The sequence below is a fragment of the Mus caroli genome, unplaced genomic scaffold, assembly GCF_978045245.1.
Source record: "Mus caroli unplaced genomic scaffold, Mus_caroli_1 scaffold_9, whole genome shotgun sequence".
In the NCBI taxonomy this organism is placed as follows: domain Eukaryota; kingdom Metazoa; phylum Chordata; class Mammalia; order Rodentia; family Muridae; genus Mus; species Mus caroli.
This window is the reverse complement of record NW_028227264.1, coordinates 118,267,567-118,290,456: the sequence shown is the minus strand read 5'-3', so window position 1 is coordinate 118,290,456 and position 22,890 is coordinate 118,267,567.

The following is a 22,890-nucleotide window of genomic DNA, read 5'->3' as shown; positions in this document are numbered from 1 at the left end:
CTCCTGGGAGGAGCTGAGGGTAGGTCCCAAGACCCCCGTTAGAGTTCTGGGCACCTTTTCATGTATGAGATTTAAGAACCGATCTGGGACAGATGCCTCCCTATAACTTCTGACTATTAAAATGTCCTTCCTGTGAGTCATGTTTTCTTTTAAACTTGACTTTGGGAATTGGAGATTTATGTTTGAATGCCCTGGAAAAAATATTCACAATTTAAAAATAAAGCCTTCGTGCAGAGGGCAAGACTCGGTGCCACAGAAATGCCATCCAAGGGTTGGAAAAGATCCGGCTAAGGCTTTTGCAGCACCATAAAAGACTTGTGAACACTCTGGACAGTTTTCTCAATGTAACAGCTTAGACTCATCTAGTCATAAGTAATGGAAATTTACTCAGGCCCGGTTAGAGAAAACAAAGAGGATAAAGGAAATTAGACTCTCATATGGTTGGTCCTAAAGGCCCAGCTCCAAACCAGCCGATAATGGCGAAGAAGTTCTACAGTCAACATCAGACACTAGAACATTCAAAGTCAATGGACATTTTTAATCCATGGGCCTTTAATGATGTCCGAGCTCCGCAGCTCTGGCCCTTGTATCTGCATTCCATATGTTGGGGTTCTGGAGCCATGATGTTCCCACTTTGGTCGGCTATCTATTTTTTGACAGTTATTCTAGAAGGCAAACCCAGTTCTTAGAACCCTGGGTTCTCTAAGAAACAGGTGCTAAGGCAAGGTCTGACGTGTAAGAGGTTTGTTGACTGGGAGAAGTTAAGGACACAGGATGCTTGGGTAAAACCCTGGGAGGGAGCTGAGCAAAGGATGAACGGGCAGAACCTAACACTTCAGCAACAGCCACATTTTACCTAAGTCAATGACAGTCAGAGTCACACATCCGGAAATGCTGGCAACCGTACAAAAGTGAAGCTGCCACCGTGCCCCTGCTGTTGCAAGTCTTTGGCCGCGAGCCAACGGTGGGAAGGGTAGCCTGGTCTATGAATGTTGTGATGGACTCGTGCGGAAACAGCTGGCACCATCATGAATCTCATCCTCACAGCAGGACTGCTGGCCCGAGATCGCCATGTCTGCCTTAGTCCTTTTCCTCAGTAAGAGGGAAGAGTAGAGAGATCATCTAAAGATAGCGCCTCAGCGTTAGCCTTATGGGCTCAACTTGTGAGAACTGTCTATGCGTCTGGGGCTCTATGGGTACCATGACGTAAGTCTGATCATGCCCCGGGGTTCCCTGCTTCTTAGAATATCCGTTTCACTTCTGTTAGCCTGTTTTGCCACATCTATTTTAAGATCTGGTCAAGCAAAGAGTTGACTCAAATGTCATCTGCCGTATCACAGGGAAGTCATCCCTTGGATGATAATAATACCCAAAGCAACTGGTCTTTAGCCTGGTTTTGTTCCTCTGACTAACCACAGATACTTTCTGACACACAAAACTGGCTGGTTTTGTGTGTCAAGCTGGAGTTATCACAGAGAAAGGAGCCTCCCTTGAGGAAATGCCTCCATGAGATCCAGCGCTGTAAGGCATTTTCTCAATTAGTGATCAAGGGGGGAGGGTTGAGCCCATTATAGGGGGTGCCATCCCTGGGTTTGTAGTCGTGGGTTCTATAAGAAAGCAAGCTAAGCAAGCCAGGGGAAACAAGCCAATAAGTAACATTCCCTCCATGGCCTCTGCATCAGCTCCTGCTTCCTGACCCGCTTGAGTTCCAGTCCTGACTTCCTTTGGTGATGAACAACAACATGGAAGTGTAAGCCAAATAAACCCTTTCCTCCCCAACTTGCTTCTTGGTCGTGATGTTTTGTGCAGGAATAGAAACCCTGACTAAGACATCTGCCTTCTTGTTTCCTAGGAACCTCATCTGTGGGTTTTTACTTTGGTTGTGCTTGTAACAAGCAATGCATGGCTTTCCGTGCAGAATGGCTAACTGACTACAAGAAAACAAAACAAAACAAACAAAAAAAAACAAAACAAGAGATGGAGGTATAGAGATAAGGAAAGGGGTTGACTGGCCATGTGGTACCCAGGATACCGAGAGAAATCACACTTCCCTCACACATGTACTTCTTTCTGCTTCCTACCCAACAAAGCCTCAGGATTTCTTTCCATCACAATCTTCATTTTCTACCCAGTTCCTCACCAAACAAGCCAAGGAAGCCTCACTTCTATGTCTGCACATACACAAGTCCTGAGAAAAAGGTAGGGGCTGCCTATCCTAACTGATTGACTGGGTAGCCCTGGGATATTTTTGTTGTTGTTGTTTTTGCTTGTTTGTTTGTTTTGTCTTATTTTGTTGTTTCAAGACAGGGTTTATTTGAGTATCCCTTACTGTCCTGGAACTAGCTCTATAGACCAGGTTGGTCTTGAACTCACAGAGCTCTTCCTGCCTCTGCCTCCTGAATGCTGGGATTAAAATCATGCATCACCACTGCCTAGAATCTAACTCTATATCTAACCTCTGATATTACACACACACACACACACACACACACACACACACACACACACACACACAAGGAAACACACACACACAAACACACACACACGGACACACATGGACACACACACACAAATACACACACGGACTCACGGACATACACACACAAACACACGCACACACACAGACATACACACACAAACACACACACACTGCACATCAGAACTTCTCCAACTGCACCTCTGCTTTATGCTGAAATGCCTTTCTGTCTACAGCTTTTGGCTCCTTTTAATGAACACATCACGCCGAGAATATATAATGAGAGTTACCCAATTAAATGACATTCTCTTATGGCTCTGAAGGTTTCCTTTTTCCAAGTTTTGTAGAATTTTATGTGAGACAGTATGGGTGTAAATAAATTATTTGGCCATATTAATCATGAACATTTTTATGTTAATTTCACATAAAAATAACACTCAGCTCTCGAGGGCTTGATATCCGTGTAGATGTTTCTAATTGGGCAGCTGTGCAGGGTCTCATTGCCAAGGAATCACTCCTCAGTGAAGCAAGCTCCTTTCATCCCATCCGTAGCGCTCTTAAATTGAGACTTTTTGTTACAGTGACATTTTCCAGGAGCAGATATGAGGAAGGCAATGAGAATGGAGGGTTTTTCCTCAGCCACGATGAAAATTTGTTTATATTATTCATATGTGTTTTCCATTTACTATAATTCATAAGCTAATAAAACTGCAAACTGCAAGACAGACTAGGGGATGTCATCTGATATGTACTGCAATCAGATTCACTAACAGAAACTTCTAGATAAACTATGGCATGTCCTAGAAAAATGGGTTTCCCCCCAAACAACCCAATTGCAACTCATTATTTCTTACCACCTAAAATCATGGTCTTTTCTCACTTCCTTTTTACTTGTGTTACCCCCGCCCCCCCAAGAACAACTTATGCTCACCAGTTCAAACAGTAGCTATTAAGCTCCATTTGCAGGGAGTATGTTCAGCAATGAATTTACAGAAGGCGTTATGCGATACATATCCTGAAACCGCCAATGGCCAAGTAGAAGAGAATAGAACACAACCCACAGATAAAGACGAGAAAGGTGCTGCGCAGAAGGTGCCTTGCCTGACTCTGGAGATCCAGGGATAGTTTCATGAAGGAAAGGCTTTACATAGCATTAAGCAATGGAGAAGAATAATGAGCCATTTGGGGAAACCAGTCACTGCTTTCAAAGCCTGAGAGCTGTAAAATGAACGATGTGCCAAAGCTTTAGGGGATTTGGTGTGACTGACACACAGCTAGTCAGATGGGCAGTGCTGATGCTGATGCCATTGGCCAGGGTGTGGGGGAGCATTCATAGCTGACCTAAGGAACTTGATAAACTCGGGGTGTGATTTGTGGTACCAACATGACTGGATTTAGGGACCTCTAGATGTCAGGCAAAGATCTGAACAACAGGGTTATGAGGGTTTTCCAGAGATGACTGACCGTTTAGACCATTAAGAGTCGGTAGACTGAGCAGGACAAGGCTCTGCTCACTGTCAATGCGGTCAAGTGCTATCATGCTGTGGGAAATATTAAAAAACGAACTGGAATGTTCCTCCGTTCTTGTGCCTCTGTCCCAGGAGCCTGCCTGGCCATGCACTGGTGGGCAATGGTCGAACTGTTTTGATCTCATGGAGATTCTGACTCTGAGCTCCACAATATCTGCACCCAGCTCGCTAGATTCCCACTGATGAGTCACTACCATGCCAATCCAGTGCCTCAAGTCCCTCACGGCCTTCGTGGAGCACCTCAGGAAAACCTAAGCTTGGTCGTGGTACCTTTCTCTCTTGAGCCCAAACAAGTTGCCGTGTGAAGGAAAACACAACACAAACGTAGTTCAGAAACAATGGTAACTCAGTCTCTGAGCACAACAACTAAAACCTAATCTTGTAAACTGTATTAAAATCTGATTCCTCCGGTGGCAAATCCTTGCAGATACACCATGATACCGGGAAACTCTAGCAGCTACCCCTCTGCTGTCCCCATTTCAAAAAGGACCTAACTCTCTCCTGCTTGCTTTCTTTCGCTGTTTAACCCGGAAGTCCCGCCTACTCACCCAATGATTGGCTCCTTTATTCATTAGGGGATTGGTTCAGGAGAAGACACCTGAGTACATGACTCATTCCTCATTTCAGACAGCCTATCCCAGGAAAGCAAGCAGCACAGAGCCTAATAGAAGAAGGAGATAGGAAACATGACAATCTGCCCTCTCTTTCGGAGTTAGGGCACCTTTGTCCTGACCCCTGGGACACCAGAACTCCTCGTTCTCAGGCCCCTGCATTCTGATACTTGTGTGGGTGCCTTTGAATCTGTGTCTTTGAATCTTGACCTTAGAGCAGATGTTGTACGTTGGCTCCTTGACTATGAAGAGCTTGGATTGGAGTGATGTTCCGGGGTTCTCTGCTCTCCTAGCTGGAAGATGCACTTTCAAGATACCCTCATCTTCATGAAAAGATGAGTCAAGTCTTCTGAACAATCGGTGTCTAGAACCTCTGTGTATTTACTTCCTAGCACTTCAATTCTGGAATTCTATTTGTAACTAAAGCCATATGTGTGACACAATAACTTTAAGCAAGGGGTAGGGAGGTGGATCACCTGCTGTTGCAGAGAACCTGACATCAGTTCCCAGCAATCATGTCAGAGAGCTGATAAGTGTCTATGGTTCCAGCTCTGGTAGATCCAATGCACTCCCCTGGCTTCTGTGGGCACACACGTATGCACGTGCCATATACTCACACAGGCATGCATGCACATAAAATTTCTTAAAAGGAAAATAAATAATTTTAAGCAAATGTGTCAACATGCTGAAACTTTCATTCATTAACAACTTACCTCATGAACAGAATTATAGATTAGCTGGCTCAGGTCTTGTGTTGCTGCTTTGTGTACACTGAGAGCAATGTTCATGGCAGCTATCTGGCCACAGCCTGCTCTGTACCATGGACATGTGAATGCTTTCATTTTAAATATGTCTGCCGTTTAAATAATTCTGCCCTGTGATGTAAATACATTCTCAGCTTTGAATCTTGCTTTAGACTACTATGTGCTAGCTTGGCACATCTTGCCTTGGTTAAATCTGTAAAAAAAAAAAAAAAAAACAAAAAAACAAAAAACATTTTTTAAGAACCTATTTTGTACCAGGCACTTTCCATGAACTGATCTGGTTGAAGGTAGTGTTTAAAGGACACAGAGAGCATGGGGTGGCAGAGAAAGTTGATTTGAAAGCTAATTGAATCATTTACAGAATTCTGAGAAACATAAGCACACTGGGAAACTTGTTTTTCTTCTATGTAAAAATGAAGAATATAATGCCCATTTGGAAATACAGTCAGAGTTTAATAATACAATGTTTACAAACCATCTAACAGTGTTATGGAATAGGGGGTGTGCAGGATCTCTTAGCTCATGACAGGTATCATTAACTAGACACAAATTCCTATAGAGTCCAGATACAGCTTGAGTTTTGCATATGTGATAACAATTGCCTTATAAGACAATGTCAGAGTTGTGCCCTTGGACAGATAATCAGGAACTAAAGGCCTTTTAGTGGCTGATAAGGTGCTCTGGTTATCATAACAAGAAAAGGAAAGCACAACATGTAGGAGAGAGGACATAAGTGACATTCCATGGGTTCATTTTCATAACTAGACTTCTGTGGTGGTTTGAACACACTTGGCCCAGGGAGTGCCATTACTGGGAGATGTGGCCTTGTTGGAGGAAGTGTGTCACTGTGAGGGTGGGCTTTGAGAAAACTTCCTCCTAACTGCCTGGAAGCCAGTCTTCTGTTTGCCTTTAGAACAAGATGTAGAACTCTCAGCATCTCCTGCAACCATGCCTGCCTGGATGCTGACATGCTCCCACCTTGATAACAATGGATTGAACCTTAGAACCTGTAAGCCAGCCCCAAATACATGTTGTCCTTTATAAGAGTTGTCTTGGTCATGGTGTCTCTTTACACCAGTGGAAACCCTAAGACAACTTCATTGGCAAAGACTGGCTTCAAAGCAACTTCTCTCATCCTCCTGTACGTTCTTTGTGCTAGCTTTCCAAACAGGCACTGCTAGCTCTTTTCCATTTTAAGCTAGAATGGTCAAGCCATAGAGGACCCTAAGATTCCTGTTAGAATCATGATAGGGATTCACTCGCTCTCCTGACCAGAGGCAGCGAATAAGACTTGTGTATCACAGTTTAGCAGTTGGTGCAGCTCTCCTGGATGTTCAGTAGTCCTGGAGTCTGGGATTCTGGGTTCATGAGGGTTTGATTACAGTCAATTAGGGACACACGACATGAGCAGAAAATGAAGCACATGGGCTAGTTACTTGTCTGCAAGGGCACTAGAGTCCATCTAAAATCGAGATCCAGAGAAACTGTGTCTTAACTGGGGAAACCTTTCAGAGGCAAGGTCAGATTAGACTCCTGATGCACTGTTTGCAGTGATTTGTGTGAAGCCTTCATCCATGGGAGGCCTCACATCGGGAGCATCGCTTGCAGACTCCTTGGACCTATATCATGAGTGAGCCTTAGAGCAGATCCCATGGTTTTCCTGTCTAAATCACGTAGCAACATGGTTTTCTTTTGTTAAAGCCCCCAGCTTTAAAGTACACAGCGAGTTGAGTAACTATATCGTTACATAACCACCGTCATGGAAACCACAAGACACAGAAACTTTTGAATGTCCAAGTGCCCGGTTGCACTTGATTCTCTCACCCGAGTCCATTGTCCCTATATGGATCTGCTATCTCTATTTTTTTTTTTTGGTCTGTTATACTACTCCTATCAAGTCATGGACAGAGTCATCTAGATTATCAGTGTCACTCGACATGACATAAATTCACCCACATGAGCATGTGCCAGTTAACTACTTATTTATCTATTTTATTAATGAGCAGTAACTTCAATTAAATTGTTGAATTCCAAGGTGGTTGGGGGGTGCTTAACTTGTAGTTGATGTTCAAGTGAGCTTAGTCTGGTAGATTATTCTTCAATCTGTCAATCAGTCATAACTTTAGCCAGTAATGAGGTGTTGAATTTTAAGACAGAGTTAGTGCCTCTGTAATGATCCACACAGCTTCATTTCTGATGTTCTTTCTTGCTTTAAGAGTACCAATTTCCATATGGAATAATTTCCAGCATCCTTGTGGCAAGCCTCTGTCTGTCATACATCTTGAGTCTTTGGGTCTAACGTAGCTATCTGGCTCTGGTCCTTCATGTGGTTCCATAGGCTTCTGACCACAGGGTAGAAGTAGCCAGGGGCTACACCCAGAAAGCATCTGGGGTGGCGTGAAGTGAAGTGCTACTTGGATAACGGCTCCTTAGCTCCATTTTGAGAATTGTTTCAGTTTGGCATTCACTAAATTTTTTTCTTTTTCTTTCCCACCATGCTAGAACAGAAATCTCAATTTCTTAGACATACATTTCCAAATTCAGCTCATAGTAGCGGTCCTCAGCAGAGCTATTCTGAGCCTGCTCTGCACATGGGGGGGGGGGGTTCAAGAGCTGCTGAGAATGAGAACAGAATTCAGACTTGCCATCAGACTCTTCCCCCAACTCCCCCCTCACACACACACACACACACACACACACACACACACAGACACTCACACACATACACACAGAGAAATACACACTCTCACACACACACACACTCACACACATACACACAGAGAAATACACACTCTCTCTCACACACACAGACACTCACACACACAGAGAAATACACACTCTCTCACACACACACTCACACACACACACACAGAGAAATACACACTCTCTCACACACACACAGAGAAATACACACTCTCTCTCACACACACAGAGAAATACACACTCTCACACACACACACACTCACACACACACACAGAGAAATACACACTCTCACACACACACACACAGAGAAATACACACTCTCACACACACACACACACTCACACACATACACACAGAGAAATACACACTCTCTCTCACACACACAGACACTCACACACACACAGAGAAATACACACTCTCACACACATACACAAAGGCATACACTCTCTCTCACATACACACACACACACATGCTCGCACATACTTGCATGTATGTACTTTCCCTCTCTCCTCCTTTCTCTCCAGTGATTGTATTTCCTAAGACTCAGTCTCCTGAGTTCTCAGGGGGAAAGTCTGCATTTCTTCCTCATTGCTTCCTCCCTGTCACGTAGACTACCTGGTCTCAGGCCAAAAGGGAGACTGTATGCAGCCCCTTTCCTGTGAACATGGAACAGACGCTAAGAATCTGTGTGTTCTGCCTCCCTCTCTGGTGATTTCTGTGACCTTCCTATGACATTTATGTCCAGGGAGCAAAGTGATTATCTAATGAAGTCCTTACTTAATTTCATCAAGTAGCCATATTTTCTTTTACAGTGCATGTCTATACATGGGCATGTGTTAGCATGTGTTTGTGTATATAGTTGTGTATGTGAGTGTTCACATGTGTACAGATGTGATTGTTGTATATGTGTATATGTGTTCATGGCATTAGTTGTGTGTATCTAGGTGTGCATGTGCATAGTACACACACGTATGCATTGTTTAGATGTGTCTGTGAAGTTATGTGTGTATGTTGTTCAAGTGTAAATGTGTTCTTGTGTGTGGTGTGTGTGCATAGGTGCATATGTGTGTATGTGTAGATGTGTCTGTGTAGTTATATGTGTATGTTGTACATGTATATATGTGCTCCTGTGTGTAGAGAGTGTGTGTGTGTAGTGTGTGTGTGTGTGTAGTGTGTGTGTGTGCGTAGTGTATGTGTGTGTAGTGTGTGTGCAGTGTGTGTGTAGTGTGTATGTGTGTGTGTAGTGTGTGTGTATGTAGTGTGTGTAGTGTGTGTGTGTATGTAGTGTGTGTGTAGTGTGTGTGTGTATGTAGTGTGTGTGTAGTGTGTGTGTGTATGTAGTGTGTGTGTGTAGTGTGTATGTGTGTGTATAGTGTGTGTGTATGTGTAGTGTGTGTGTGTGCGTAGTGTGTGTGTATGTAGTGTATGTGTGTATGTAGTGTGTGTGTAGTGTGTGTGTGTAGTGTGTATGTGTGTGTAGTGTGTGTGTAGTGTGTATGTGTGTGTGTAGTGTGTGTGTATGTAGTGTGTGTGTAGTGTGTGTGTGTAGTGTGTGTGTGTATGTAGTGTGTGTGTGTGTGTAGTGTGTGTGTAGTGTGTGTGTAGTGTGTGTGTGTAGTGTGTGTGTCTGTGTGTGTGTAGTGTGTGTGTAGTGTGTGTGTAGTGTGTGGTGTGTGTGTGTGTGTGTGTGTGTGTGTGTAGGACAGATGACAACTTTGGGTGTCACACATCAGGTGCTGTTTATCTTATTTGCGACAGACACTCTCATTGGCCTGAAACTTGCCACGAGAGTGAGGCTGGCTAGCTGGTGAGGCCCGGGATCTACAGCACTGGGATTCCTTGTGCATATCAACATATTCAGGGTACTTTCTGTGTAGGTTCTGGGGGACCGAAGTCAAGTCATCATGCCTGGGAGGCAGGCACTTTGCTGAGTAAGCGACGTCCCCAGCTCCAATATTTCCTTGAACTATAAATTGCACTTCTACCTGTGCCATCAGCATCCTGATTGCCTTCGGGGCTGCCAGTGTCAGCGCTATGCTGTACTCTGAACTAAGTAACAGTGGGGAATTCCATTCCTATCTTATCAAATATAGGGCAAATTGATGCAAATTACATGACACATATAAAAAATAGTGACATATTGGCTCTGAGCTACATTTAGAATGCCTCTAAAATTAACTTAGAGCTTTTGAAATTAATTGAGCATATGAAATAATCCCATTTGGTGTTATCTACTTAATTTTAATAAAATAATGTTTAGATAAGTAGTACCTGAAAGAACCATTTTATTCCTGTTAGAGTCCAAGAGAGGTATTCTATCCTTAGGTACACAAGTGCCCTGGGTCTACCTCATTCTCTGATTTTAACAACAGGGAAAAGAAGCTGCAGGGACCATCTGGTGCAAGTGGGGAAGAAATTCCAATGGTACAGAAAATTCACCACGTGAACACTAACTCTGAACTGAGGCTGTGCTTCCACTTATAGACAGATCAGTCCAACCTTAGTCATTTACTCAAGGTGGGAATTCTTCTTGTTAATTTCCTCACCTGTGGCAGATGGGTTGACTTGGGGGGAGAAAGTAGAGATATGATAAAGAAAGAGGAGAAGAGAGGAGAGGAGAGGAGAGGAGAGGAGGGGAGGGGAGGGGAGGGGAGGGGAGGAGGAGGAGAAGGAGGGGAGGGTTAGGAGGAGGAGGGTGAGGAGGAGGAGGAGGAAGAGAAGAGAAGAGAAGAGAAGAGAAGAGAAGAGAAGAGAAGAGAAGAGAAGAGAAGAGAAGAGAAGAGAAGAGAAGAGAAGAGAAGAGAGAGGAGGAAAGAAGAAGAGAAAAGAGAAGAAAGAGAAATCAACAGTCCCAGAGCCGAGTAACTGTTCATTGAGTCAGTGACTGTGGTTCTAACAATTGGTGTCAGCAATCACATAGGCTGAAATACCTCTCCCACAATTCCCTTTCCTGCACTCTTCCACTTGGAGCAGCCTACAAAAGAGATCCCAGTAGGACATTTGGAAGGCAGAGCGAGACAGCAGTCATTTTGTAGTTCATGTAGACCACCATTGTCTAGCTCATCTCATTGGCAGGAGACAGTCGAGAGGCCTATGTCTGCTCGTCTTCTCCAGGGACCTTCCTCAGCTCACTTGGTTCCTGGTTCATGTGTTTAGTTCCAGAACACGAGCCTCCACTTCTGCAAGACAGCTGGATTATTGAGTTCAGAGATGTAAGAACTGACCACGTAGGCTACTTCCCTGTGGCTGCAACTTTGATTCGTGGGCTCTAGGCTGCTCTAGGTCTCCATGCTGTAAATCCAGCTTCCCTTCCTGCCAGCCTACTCTGTGTCTTCAAGCTCTAGCATAAGACAAAACGACGAGATGCAGATTCAGTATAGACGCTGATCTGGATTCAGTATAGACATTGATCCAGATTCCACAAGCACTTCAAACCAAAGTCATTCAAAAAAGAAACCCTTCTCAACACTGATACCAATGCATACATACATGTGCACAGGCAGGCTTTCACATGTGCACACATGAACACTTGAATGTACACAAAATACAGACCCAGATGCATATGAACACTTAGGGACACACCATATATTCTCACATATACATGGCCAGTGCCCTTCTTTCCCGATTGAATGCTGCTTTAAGCAGTAATTGGCAATAACTCAATTTGCAATATGTGAATTGAGTTTAGCCCCCTCCCCCTTTAATGGCTTGATAGTAGGAATGACTATGAACACAGTTCCTTGATGGTTTTGAAAGCATCGTGGTGTTACAAAGGAACTTGAAAAGAATCATCCCCTTTGAATAATAACAACAGTAAAATTAACAGCAGATTCTTGAATATTTACTCTCTCCTGCTTTAGAGGCAACATCAAATACTTCATGAGGACCACATGAGGCAAATGATACAATTATTCTCATTTTACAGTAGGAGCTTATAAGGCCACCCAAGCAACTGCCTGAAATGACACCATGACACATGCCATGGCCAGGACACTTGCATGGTACTGGTCCAGAGCCTGTGTCCCTGACTGCACTCTGCACTCTGCCAGGGACCCTGAACTTGCACAATAAGTAAAGCAAAGGCTCAATACTGAGCAGAGAGAGGCAGGTCAATGTGGGTGAAGTCCTTTGACAGTCGGCTTGACTGGGGCACTCTTAGCGGTTGGATCTGATTTATCTCCCAGAATTCGCATGCAGAGGTCTTGCCCCACTATGTTCAGCACTGGGGTTTGAGGGAGGTGACTGGATCATAAGGGTCAACTTTATCAGTGAGTGATCTATTTATTGATGGATCCATAATTTTGTGGGCTGTTAGAGGGTGATACAAACTTTCGAAATGAGGTCCAGTAGAACGCAGTGGGCTCTGGGGGTTGTGCTTTGGGGCTCTATCTAGGTCTTGTGCTCTCTTTGCTTCTGGGTTAACAGGAGGAGAGAGCAGCTATGCTCAACAGCATACATTGCCACCAAGGTGTTCTGCCTTGCCACCATCCTGAATCAATGGAGCCAGAAGATGCTAAGCTGATCCCTCTGAAACCATGAACCCCACACTCCTTTCCTACCTCCATTTCTCTTGGGTGTTTTCCATGGCGATGAAGGGCCAGCTAATACAGTTGGGCCAGTGAGCTTTTAGCTGACTTTCTTGAAACGATCAGGTTCTTTCTGCAACAACATTGGCGTTTATTCTTTTGTTCTTTGCTTTCCTTTCCACAGCCCTTTCTTCTCCCATTGTTATTCTCTACCTACAGCTTTCTTCTTTGCTGAGATTTTTTTTTTCTTGCCAGCATTCCAGGCTGGAAGTGTTTGAGGAGCAGATTGTTACATGCTATTTCACTAAAAATAATCCGAGTCAAGTTGCTGGCAGAAGTGTTAGCCTTGGAGGAGCACCAAGTGTTCAAAGCTGGGAAAGTGCTGGGTGGCTTTGTCCTGGGTTTTCAAGGGAGGTGAATCTCTGAGACTGGACAGGCTGGTGGAGGAACACAGACTAATGGGAACACCTGATTCCTGGGACTCTGCTGACATCAAAGCGGGGATCATTGCTGGAAAAATCATTGGGCAGACAAGTAAGTCTCATGAACCTTAAAGGGAACACCCCTCCCTTTGACAACTGGCACTGTTCTGACTTTAAGGGTTCAAGTTGCTCATAGAGCTGTCTCTGCTATTGTTCCTCTGCCTGCTTTACTTGGGGAAGTCCACCGACGGTTTGACAGCCTAGAGTTTCAGAATGTGGGATCTGGGACAGGCCATCTGGGTTTGAGTTTGGCTTTAAGGCCCCTCACTGGGAGACATTCAACCTTCTGTGACTAGATGTTCTTACAGATTTAAAAAAAATCAGTGATTTTATGCTTGCCTCGTACTTTTATTAGGAAAATTAAATAATTCAGTACTTTGACAGCTCTGGATGGCAAAAATAAAGTATTTGCAGGTATTTGTAAATAACTTTGTAAATATACTTAGTGCTGAATTTCCTTTAGGCTCCACACTCAGGTAACTGCCAACTTACTTTCGCTTCAATATCACACGAACACTTCCCAAATGCAGCTCAACCTTTCTTCTAAGAACTCCCCTGTTTCTGATTTTCCCCGACCAAGGGCCTCCACCCCATCTCAAGTAGAAACAGGGGAGTCGTGTTCACAGTATCCATTATATCCATGAATCTGCCTTCTAAACATCTTGTAAGTTCCTCTATTTCTATCGTCTTCATTACCACTGATTGGCAACATCACCACCAAACAGTGCTCTGGGATTTCTACCTATGTAGAAACGCACCTTTCAAAATCATTTGATCTCTTTCTACCTCTGTCTCTCCATCTCTGTCTCTTCTTGTCTGTCTCTGTCTGTCTGCCTCTCTGTCTGTCTGTCTGTCTGTCTGTCTGTCTGTCTGTCTATCTGCCTGTAGAGTGTGTGTGTGTTCACACACGCAGGTGAGTGCAGGTGCGTGTCATCTAACCCATGGTACGTACTTCAAGAAAGTTTCTGTGACAGTTAGCTTTGATTGTCAACCTAACACAATCAATAATCTCTTGGGAAGAGAGTCGTAGTGAAGGCTTGTCTGCACCAGGTTGGCCTATGGCCATGTGTGTGGGGAGTTGTCTTAATTACGTAGGATATGGGAATTACGTTAAGGTATGGGAAGAAACATTATGGGTCTCTATCCTGGTCAGAGGGTCCTGAACTGTGCAAGAGTGGAGACATTGAACCTAGCACATGCAAGCATGTAAGCATGCATGTATGTTTTTCTCTCTCTTGACTGTGGATGTGGCAAGCTGACCATTGTGACTTCCCCACTATGCTGGACTGACACCTGGACTTTTAAGCCCAATAATCCCCTTTCTGTCCTAAGTTGACTTTTCTTATAGCATGTTGTCACAGAGACAGACTCAAAACCAGGGCAGTCTCCCACAAATGTGTGCTGTCTGTAAAGTTTCATATCCACATGGCTTCAAGATTTGAGTCTGCCTCTGCTTCTCTCTGTACCCCAATCTCAATCATCTTCCTCCTAGAACAATAGAGATGCCATAGTGCCCCCTGAGAGCAGTGGTCCTCAACCTTCCTAATGCTATGACCCTTTAATACAGCTCCTCATGTTGTGGTGACCTCCCCCCCCAACCATAAAATTGCTACTTCACAATGGTAATTTTGCTAATGTTATGAATCATAATGTAAAATCTGATATGCAGGATGTCCTATTCCACTGGCACCAGGACCTACAACCTGAGGACCACTGTCTTAGCATGTCATCTTCTCACCTCTTGCCAGCAGTTCTGTCCCCTGCCACCACCAGATCTTCATTTACATCTTCCTTCAAGATGCTTCTCTGTGTTACTCTTTTCACCCCCAAACAGCTGTGATCCCAATTAGGGGCAGGGCAGACCCTGCTTATTTTATGTCGCTTCTAATAAGCTCAGTTCACACCTTCATTTGCTGCCTTTTTTCCTCCTAGACTCTGCTGGGCAAAGATTTTATCTAGCTTGCTAGTGTATTTCTGGTATAAGGAGGAAGACCAGTAAGTACCTGTTAAATGGTTGTTTAATGAATGAACCAATGACTACAAAGGCCTTGTTCACGGTGTCATAAACACCGTTGACAGTAGTCTATGAACATATATAAGAAGGAAATTACTCAGTTGACTCCACTCTGGTCCTAAACCCAGTTTTGACAAAAAAAATCTGAATTCATGGACCCCAAACTTCTAGAACTGTTTGTATGTTGAAATAAAAAGTACCTTATATCCAATTATCTTGGTACCACTGGGAGCCATGCTTAAGATTCTGAAAAATATTTGTTATCAATCAACTTTGCTAACACTTTTTTCATAACTCACAAAGAGGATTTCTGTTCCTAGGCATCTTCTTCCTCAAGGCGGCCTCTCCTTCTGTCTGACATGGAACAAGAAGGACAACTGAATTCCCTTTGTGACCTTTTACTTCATCTTTGTCCCCCGGTGCCTAGAATAAGGCACAAGTCATTGAAATAGATCGTTCTTTTCATTAGTCCTTAGTGGCCCAATTACCAGGAAAGCACAATTAAACCACAAGAAAAGAAAAAGAAAAAGAAAAAGAAAAAGAAAAAGAAAAAGAAAAAGAAAAAGAAAAAGAAAAAGAAAAAGAAAAAGAAAAAGAAAAAAGAAAGAAAAAAAGAAAAAGAAAAAGAAAAAGAAAAAAAAAGAAAAAGAGAAAGAGGAAGAGGAAGAGAAATTGAAAGAGAAAGAGAAAGAGAGAAAGAGAAAGAGAAGAAAGAGAGAGAGAGAGAGAGAGAGAGAGAGAGAGAGAGAGAGAGAGAGAGAGAGAAAGAAAAAGAAAGAGAAAGAAAAAGGAAAAGAAAAGGGACTGTCTCCTCAAAGGACGCATGTTCATCCTAAGGAGTTCTGGTGTTCCTAATGAACACGTTATCTTAATGGAACTGGAAACTTTATCCACCTTTGTTTCTGGAAAGCAAGGAGAAAAGGAAACAAACATTTCTTTGCTTACCAACAAGGTCTAACACAGAGATTCTCAACCTGAGGGCTGCAAATCTTTTAGGGGTCAATGATACTTTTACAAAAGTGGCTTGGAAAACACAGGTGTTTACTTTACAACTCATATCAGTAGCAAAATTACAGTTATGAAGTAGCAATGAAATAATTTTGTGGCTGGGGGCTGCCACACCATGAGGAAATAAATGTACTGAAGGGTCGCAGCATCAGGAAGGTTGAGAGCCATGTTTATGGCTGTTCACTGTATAACGCAACGGTGAGCAGCCATAGCTGGGATTATTGTACTGTATGTTGAAAATATCAAAATGAAAATTTGAAAAAGTCAAATCTAAATGTCTATCTCAAATGCTCAATCATTGAATTGATTTTCAATTATTGGAAACTTTTTTTCTATCCAATACCTGGTTTTCTGACATATGCAGAGTATAGCTGTTTTCTTGTCTATTGAATGTGGGAATGGAGTGCAGGAAAAGAGGCTCTTTTTCAGGACCGGCTGGCTGCATCTTGCTGTTTGGCTTAATCCATCAGTTCTTCTAAGGCTTTATAACTGCATGTAAGAGCACTTCCCTCTTTAATGCTAAGTTCAACAAGATTCATGGGGCTAGGGGGGCAACAGCCACAGAAAACCAATGTTAACAAATTCCATACTGACAAGTGTAAGAAAAAGAATGTGATTTGTAAATATTTGCAACTTAATAGTATAATATAGTTTAACAATTGGAAAATGTTTAATTATTCAAAGTTTATTCCATATTTGAGTACAAATTGAGCAGACAATCAGAATAAAGCAGTAAGATGAATATTTCTGTAGTTTCTTTGATCATTTATCATGTGTATACATAGTATGTCTACATATGTGTGCACACATAAGAACCTCCTTTTAGATTAAACATAAACTAAAAACTAAATATTCACACGTTGGGAGATTAATTTCTTTATTAAAAAAACTCTCTGATACAAAGTTTCATCTGCATTCAAATGAGAAGTGTAAAAACCATAAATTTACTAAATACACTTTTACAAAGTACTTAAAAATGAAATGAAGAATTCTACTAAAATGTTATATTCCTGTTTACCTGACACTACAGGCCAGGTTGGCAATGTTGAGTAATTAAAGTTTTCTCTCCATGTTATTAGAAGATAAAAGAGTGGATGGTTTTCTTCATCCCTGTGGGAAATCTCAGAGAGAAGCTGGCCAGTTTCTACACCGTTGGGCTTAGATTTTCTGCTCCATCTGAAGGCTGGCTTCACAGGAAAGGTGCTTTCTTCTGCCTAGTCAGAACTAGGTGCTCGCTACTTAGGGGTCTGCATGGTTGCATTGAGTCAGAGTCTTGCAGAGGCCCCTGCAAGCAAAAACTATATCTCAGACTTCACTGCTAATCATTTCTTCCTGGTATCGAATCAAGGGCAAAACAACAACAAAATCACTGTCTGCTGGTTCTGCTATCCTCTCTCTGTCTCTCTCATACACACACACACACACACACACACACACACACACACACACACACACACACCCCTCAGAGCCTTGGTTTCTAGCAAAGGTGGTAACTTCCATCTTTTTTGAAAAAGCCCTGTTGGTTAGCGTTTGACTTTTATGAATGGCTCCGGTAGAACTGGCTAAAGAATGATTCCAAATCAAGCAGACACCCGCATCGTAGGGAACACAGGAAGTCAGCTTTAGTACGGACTCTGCAGGAGGGGAGGTATGAGGACAAATCACTTCTGTAGCTTAATAAACCCTGGCTTTTTCCTTTAAACCACCACCTGGGGTTCTACCTAACATCGAAACTTCTCTCCAGTAGGAAAATGAACTCTTAAGGGCTTGTTACCTATAGTGTTGGGGACAGTTCCTGTCCCTTTATCCCTTAGTCCCTTTGGGTGGCCCACCTGCTCATGGCAATGGGCATCTGCAAAGGCTTCATGGTATCCCCAGATGTATCCGAAAATGCCATAAATCCAGTGCTTGCAGGATCGTCTGCTGAGTGAGCCCTTTTGATTGTATTGCAGGTATGGACACCGGCGTGAGATCGGACTTTGAAGAACTTCTTTTATAGTTTGCTCTACAGTTCTTTATCCCACAGTCAGCCAAGATTCGGTTTCCAATGCTAATTATCAGAGAATCTTGTCTATGACTGCAGCATCTTCATTTCGAAGGGGGTGTTTTGATTCAGCATTCTTTTCTCTTGGGGAGGGGGTTTGGGGAGCAGAGGCTCATGGATTCCAGGCAGACCTAAAGCTTATTATATAGCTGAGGATGACCTTGGATCTTCCCATATCCCCCTCACAGGAGGTGGAACTACAGGTGTGTTTGAACAAAGTTGGCTCCTGTCATTCTGAGGATCTAACTCAGGGCTCTGTGCATGCTAGGCTAGGACCCCACCAACTGAGCTACACCCCCAGATCTTAAAAACTTTTCACATTTACTTGTTTGGATTTTATCTCTACTACATTCCCCCTCCCAGTCCTTTGAATTAAATAAAACATTTATAAATATAGCTTTTATTATAGAGACTCCTATAAAGATATGGACTTTTCTATGAAGTAGCGATTCCCACGACTAAAATCACTTCCAAATTTCAATAACGATAGTCATAAATGTGCAGATTAGATGCTCATACATGCAAAATGTCTAGAGTCTTAAGTATCTGAAAATCCCTATTTTACATTAGGCAGTTTCTTAGCCTACGTCTTCTTGGCAAAAGGCTCTAAAGATTGTTGTCCTGTCCTCTGTAGCTCATGGGTTGTTCTAGAACAGCCTTTGTTAGCGGATTGGTTAGGCTAACAAGAACCAGGTCCAACTCTTTGTCAAACAGGCATCCACCACTTGGCGTTCTCTCTGGAAATGATCCTGGTGTTGCTGGCTTCAACACTGGCCCAGGATGGTTATTTAAGTTGGACTTGGTCACACATAGCCTCATAGACCCCTCTCAATATTGATACAGAGCAAATCAGTCCCGTGGAGATGCTGTGAAATATTTCTTAGGGCTCGTTGGAAGAGACTGGTACTCACTGGGAATCATATCTAAGCACAAAGAAGTTAATCTTTGGAGGCAGCAAGTAACCATCTTGCTGTTGCCAAGGGGACATATTTCTGAAAACAGAATGACTGTAATTAAATAGTAGCTTTTCATCAACTGCAAAGGAAGTAAAGCCAGGGCCCGTGGACTATCCCCGATGTCCTGTGACCATCAGCTCTCGGTCTCTGAAGGGTGATGTGAATCATTTCATAAAATATCAGAAGCTCTAGCAACTGAACAGATGCTTGGAAAGCCTAGGCTCATTGTTCTGAGAGCAAAGGAAGAGCATTGGGTGGGTGTCTTAGCTGAGGCTTCCAGGGGCTGGAGAGTTCATTGGTTCTTTGAGTAATTGACTGATTTTCCCCACGTTGCATTAACAAAATCAACACACTGTCGTGAGCTACTACGCATCAAAGATGAGCCTCAGCCAGGCAGGAGCAGCAGGACTCAACCAGTGAATGAGCAAAACCTCCTCATTTCTTCAGCAGCTATGGACTCAGGGTTGGCCCTTTGGCCCTTGGATTGAATGTCTATAGAGCTGTAGCAGTGGGAAAGGAAGGAAACCATGGAGACACACTTACTCAGCCCGAGACTCCAGGCCGTCCTGGTACACAGCATCCTTACCCTCAAAACAAAGGGACACATATGTACCTTTCCACTCCCCCTTCTTTATTTCTGTCTCTTTAATTTTTAAACAACTTCTCAAACCATTTTACTTAGCAGAACTATTTAAAAATAGATTTAATTATCAATCATTCGAAGAAATAATGTTCAGAACGGAAGAGAGGGCATAAGGTGGGTATTTTTCAAACTCTTGAAGGATTTATATTTCGAGGAAGCTCCTACTGATTATACCTCCACCTCCAATTATAATTACTGTATTAAATCAATAGTTCTTCAAGTCAGTGGCTGAGACTCACCAGGGTCTCATAGTGAGTGACCCAGCACATTGTTGGTAAATAAGAACGATTGATTCACCCAAAAGATTCATATATCCAGATTGGAAAAGCAGACCGAGAACATTGGGACAGAAGGATTACTGTAAGTATGAAATCAGCCTGGGCTATGTAGTGAGTGGGAAGCTATCCTGGACTACAGTGGGAAACCATATCTCACAAAACCAAACTCAAGCAAATCCAAGGGAACAACAGAACCAAAAAACAAAGAAACAAAAAAAGATAGGAAATGTTTACATTTTTTCTCAGACTGGAAGTGTAGCCTAGTGGGTAGGCTGGTGTTTAGTAACAGGCTCAAGACCTGAAGTTTAATCTGAGGTGCCCACATGCAGGTATGCAGGCACACACACACACACACACACACACACACACACACAGACATACACACACACACACACACACAGAGAATGCAGCTCTGCTTGATGACAGAGACTCTTCACTCTACAGCTGTAACTCTTGTAAGCATTCAGAACATCAACTTGAGGACCACTATCACCTATAGACCAATCTTATTTTGGGTACCATATCTATTAGCTGACTCATTACTAGAAGACAGTGGTGGGGTGGGGGGTAGTCTGATTATCCTTGCCAAGATGCCAAGAAGGAATATGATCTTCATGTGTTCAGATCGTTTTTTGCTTTCACTGTGTTTCCTTACCCATATATGCAATGTGCACATGTATGTATGCATGTCTGCTATCAAAAAAAATAATGGCAGCTTTGGGGTCCTTGTGAAGGAAAGCCCCATCTCTTGAAGACAGGAGCATGTGGGAGTATATTTATTTCAAGTGAAAAAATTAAATGTTTGGAAAAAAATTTATCAGTTCAAAGTCATGAAAGAAATAGTGCTTTCTGGCTCATCGACTATGGACTGAGAAATGAATTTTTAAGTAAATTTCAAAAGATATAGTGATGGTATGCCTTGTTTCAGAAGGATTACAGTATTCATAGGATGATACTAATATTCGTTCTGCCTTCAAAATAATTATCATACTATTGAGTTACTGGGTTTAACTTTTTTTTAAGTATAGAATAGAGTTTATTCAGGGCATGGGGAGGGGAGTTAAGAGGGTAGTAGAGGCAGAGAAAGGCAGGGAGAGAGTAGAGAAGTAGAGGCTGGCCATGAGCATGTGGAGAGAGAAGGAGAAGAAACCTGGGATTGAACTTTTATAAGCTACTTTTATATTGAAAGAAATTCTTCCATAGCATTAGTTTTTCCAGAGGTGTCAACTTCTATTCCAAGACTACCATACAAAGACATTCAGATAGTATTGGGTGCCAGGTATGACCCTGCATTCCAAGAATCACTGTGGATTAAGATCTAGTCACTTTCCTGGGAGATATACACAAGAATCCTGTTTTTAGGCAGTGCCCATTGGGAGGAAAGATTACTGGTTCCATTGATCTTTCAAGTCAACTGTGAAATAACTTTTAAACTTGATAGCCTTCGGAAGAGTCTAACCTTCACAGTACTCTCTGTGTTTCCCCCTGGCTTTGGTCTATGTCTTCCATAGTCAGAATTCTTATTGATGTTTAGGCTCTACCTTGCCAGAAGGAAAACAAGGCCCTGTCTTTGAGCACCGAATGTTTAAAGGATTTCATTTCTTTACGTACCCATGGTGAGGGTTGTGTCTTAACAGCAGGTACACAAGGGGCTGGATAGCTAACTCAAATGTATAAAGAATTATAATGAAAAAGATAAGGATTTGACACTATTGTTCTCCAACTGATATTCCTGCCGATAATAAGTAAAACATTGGAAAAGAAATAAGTAAAAGATGCTTAATTTTGGTAGAAATACAAAACTTGTAAACACACGAGGCTAAGAAGTTTGAAATTTGTGGCTCTAAAGAGTGGTTCTCAACCTGTGGGTCGTGATCCCTTTGGGGGCTGAAGGGCCCTTTTTCTGGGGTCACCACTGGAAAACACAGATACTTATTACATTATAATTCCTAACAGTAGCAAAATTATAATTATGAAGTCTCAGCAAAAAATAACCTCATGGTTGGGAGGGGGTCACCACAGCTTGAGGGACTGCAGTAAAGGGTCACGGTGTTAGGAAGGCTGAGAACCACTGCTCTAAAGGAAATGAAGACTGATCATCTTTTCAACACCTCAGCTCTCTGAGGAGTGAGCTGGCATTTCCCTGAAGTCCTTAAGAGGCCAGACTGCACCCGGCACGTGAACACTGACATATTTTCTTGTGGTATGCTGGCTTTAAAAGAAAGATCACAGAGTCACCAATGTGCAGTTGTCCAAGGTCATTCATTTATTCCAAGGCAACTCAAGAATTTCTGCCTCCTCTGCGGATTGCAGCCTACTCTGTTTCCATGATATCATCCAATATCCTTTTATGGGATGATTTAGAAGCCTCTAAATGGGGATGGAAGAAATGGTTTCTGGAAATTCTTTCCGTCACCTCCAGTCTACTCTCCCTTTCGTGGCCTCAGTGCCGAGCATAGATCTGTTGTTTAGCAGTTTTTATACACAAACAGGACAGTGGCCTAGGCAGCAGTACAGCTTAATGAGTTCATCGTCATTTGGCAATTTCGAGTCCCCTGACTTTTACCGGGACACACAATCACCTTGTGAAGGCGCCTTTGAAATGATCAGATATGGGCCGAGGTCACCATCTAATCTTATCTCTGTGTGACTTTGTCTCTGTTGGGTTCTCTTTATTTTATTTCAGACAACTGGGTCTCAAGTGATATAGAATGGCCGCTGATCTCAGAGCGGCTCCACTAACCTCTGCTTCTCCTTAGTGCAGCCATGTTCTGTTATGCTTTATATTTATATCTAACAGAACTGGATAGACACCGGGTCACAGAGGCAAGAGAAAAGGCCAATGTACTTCAAA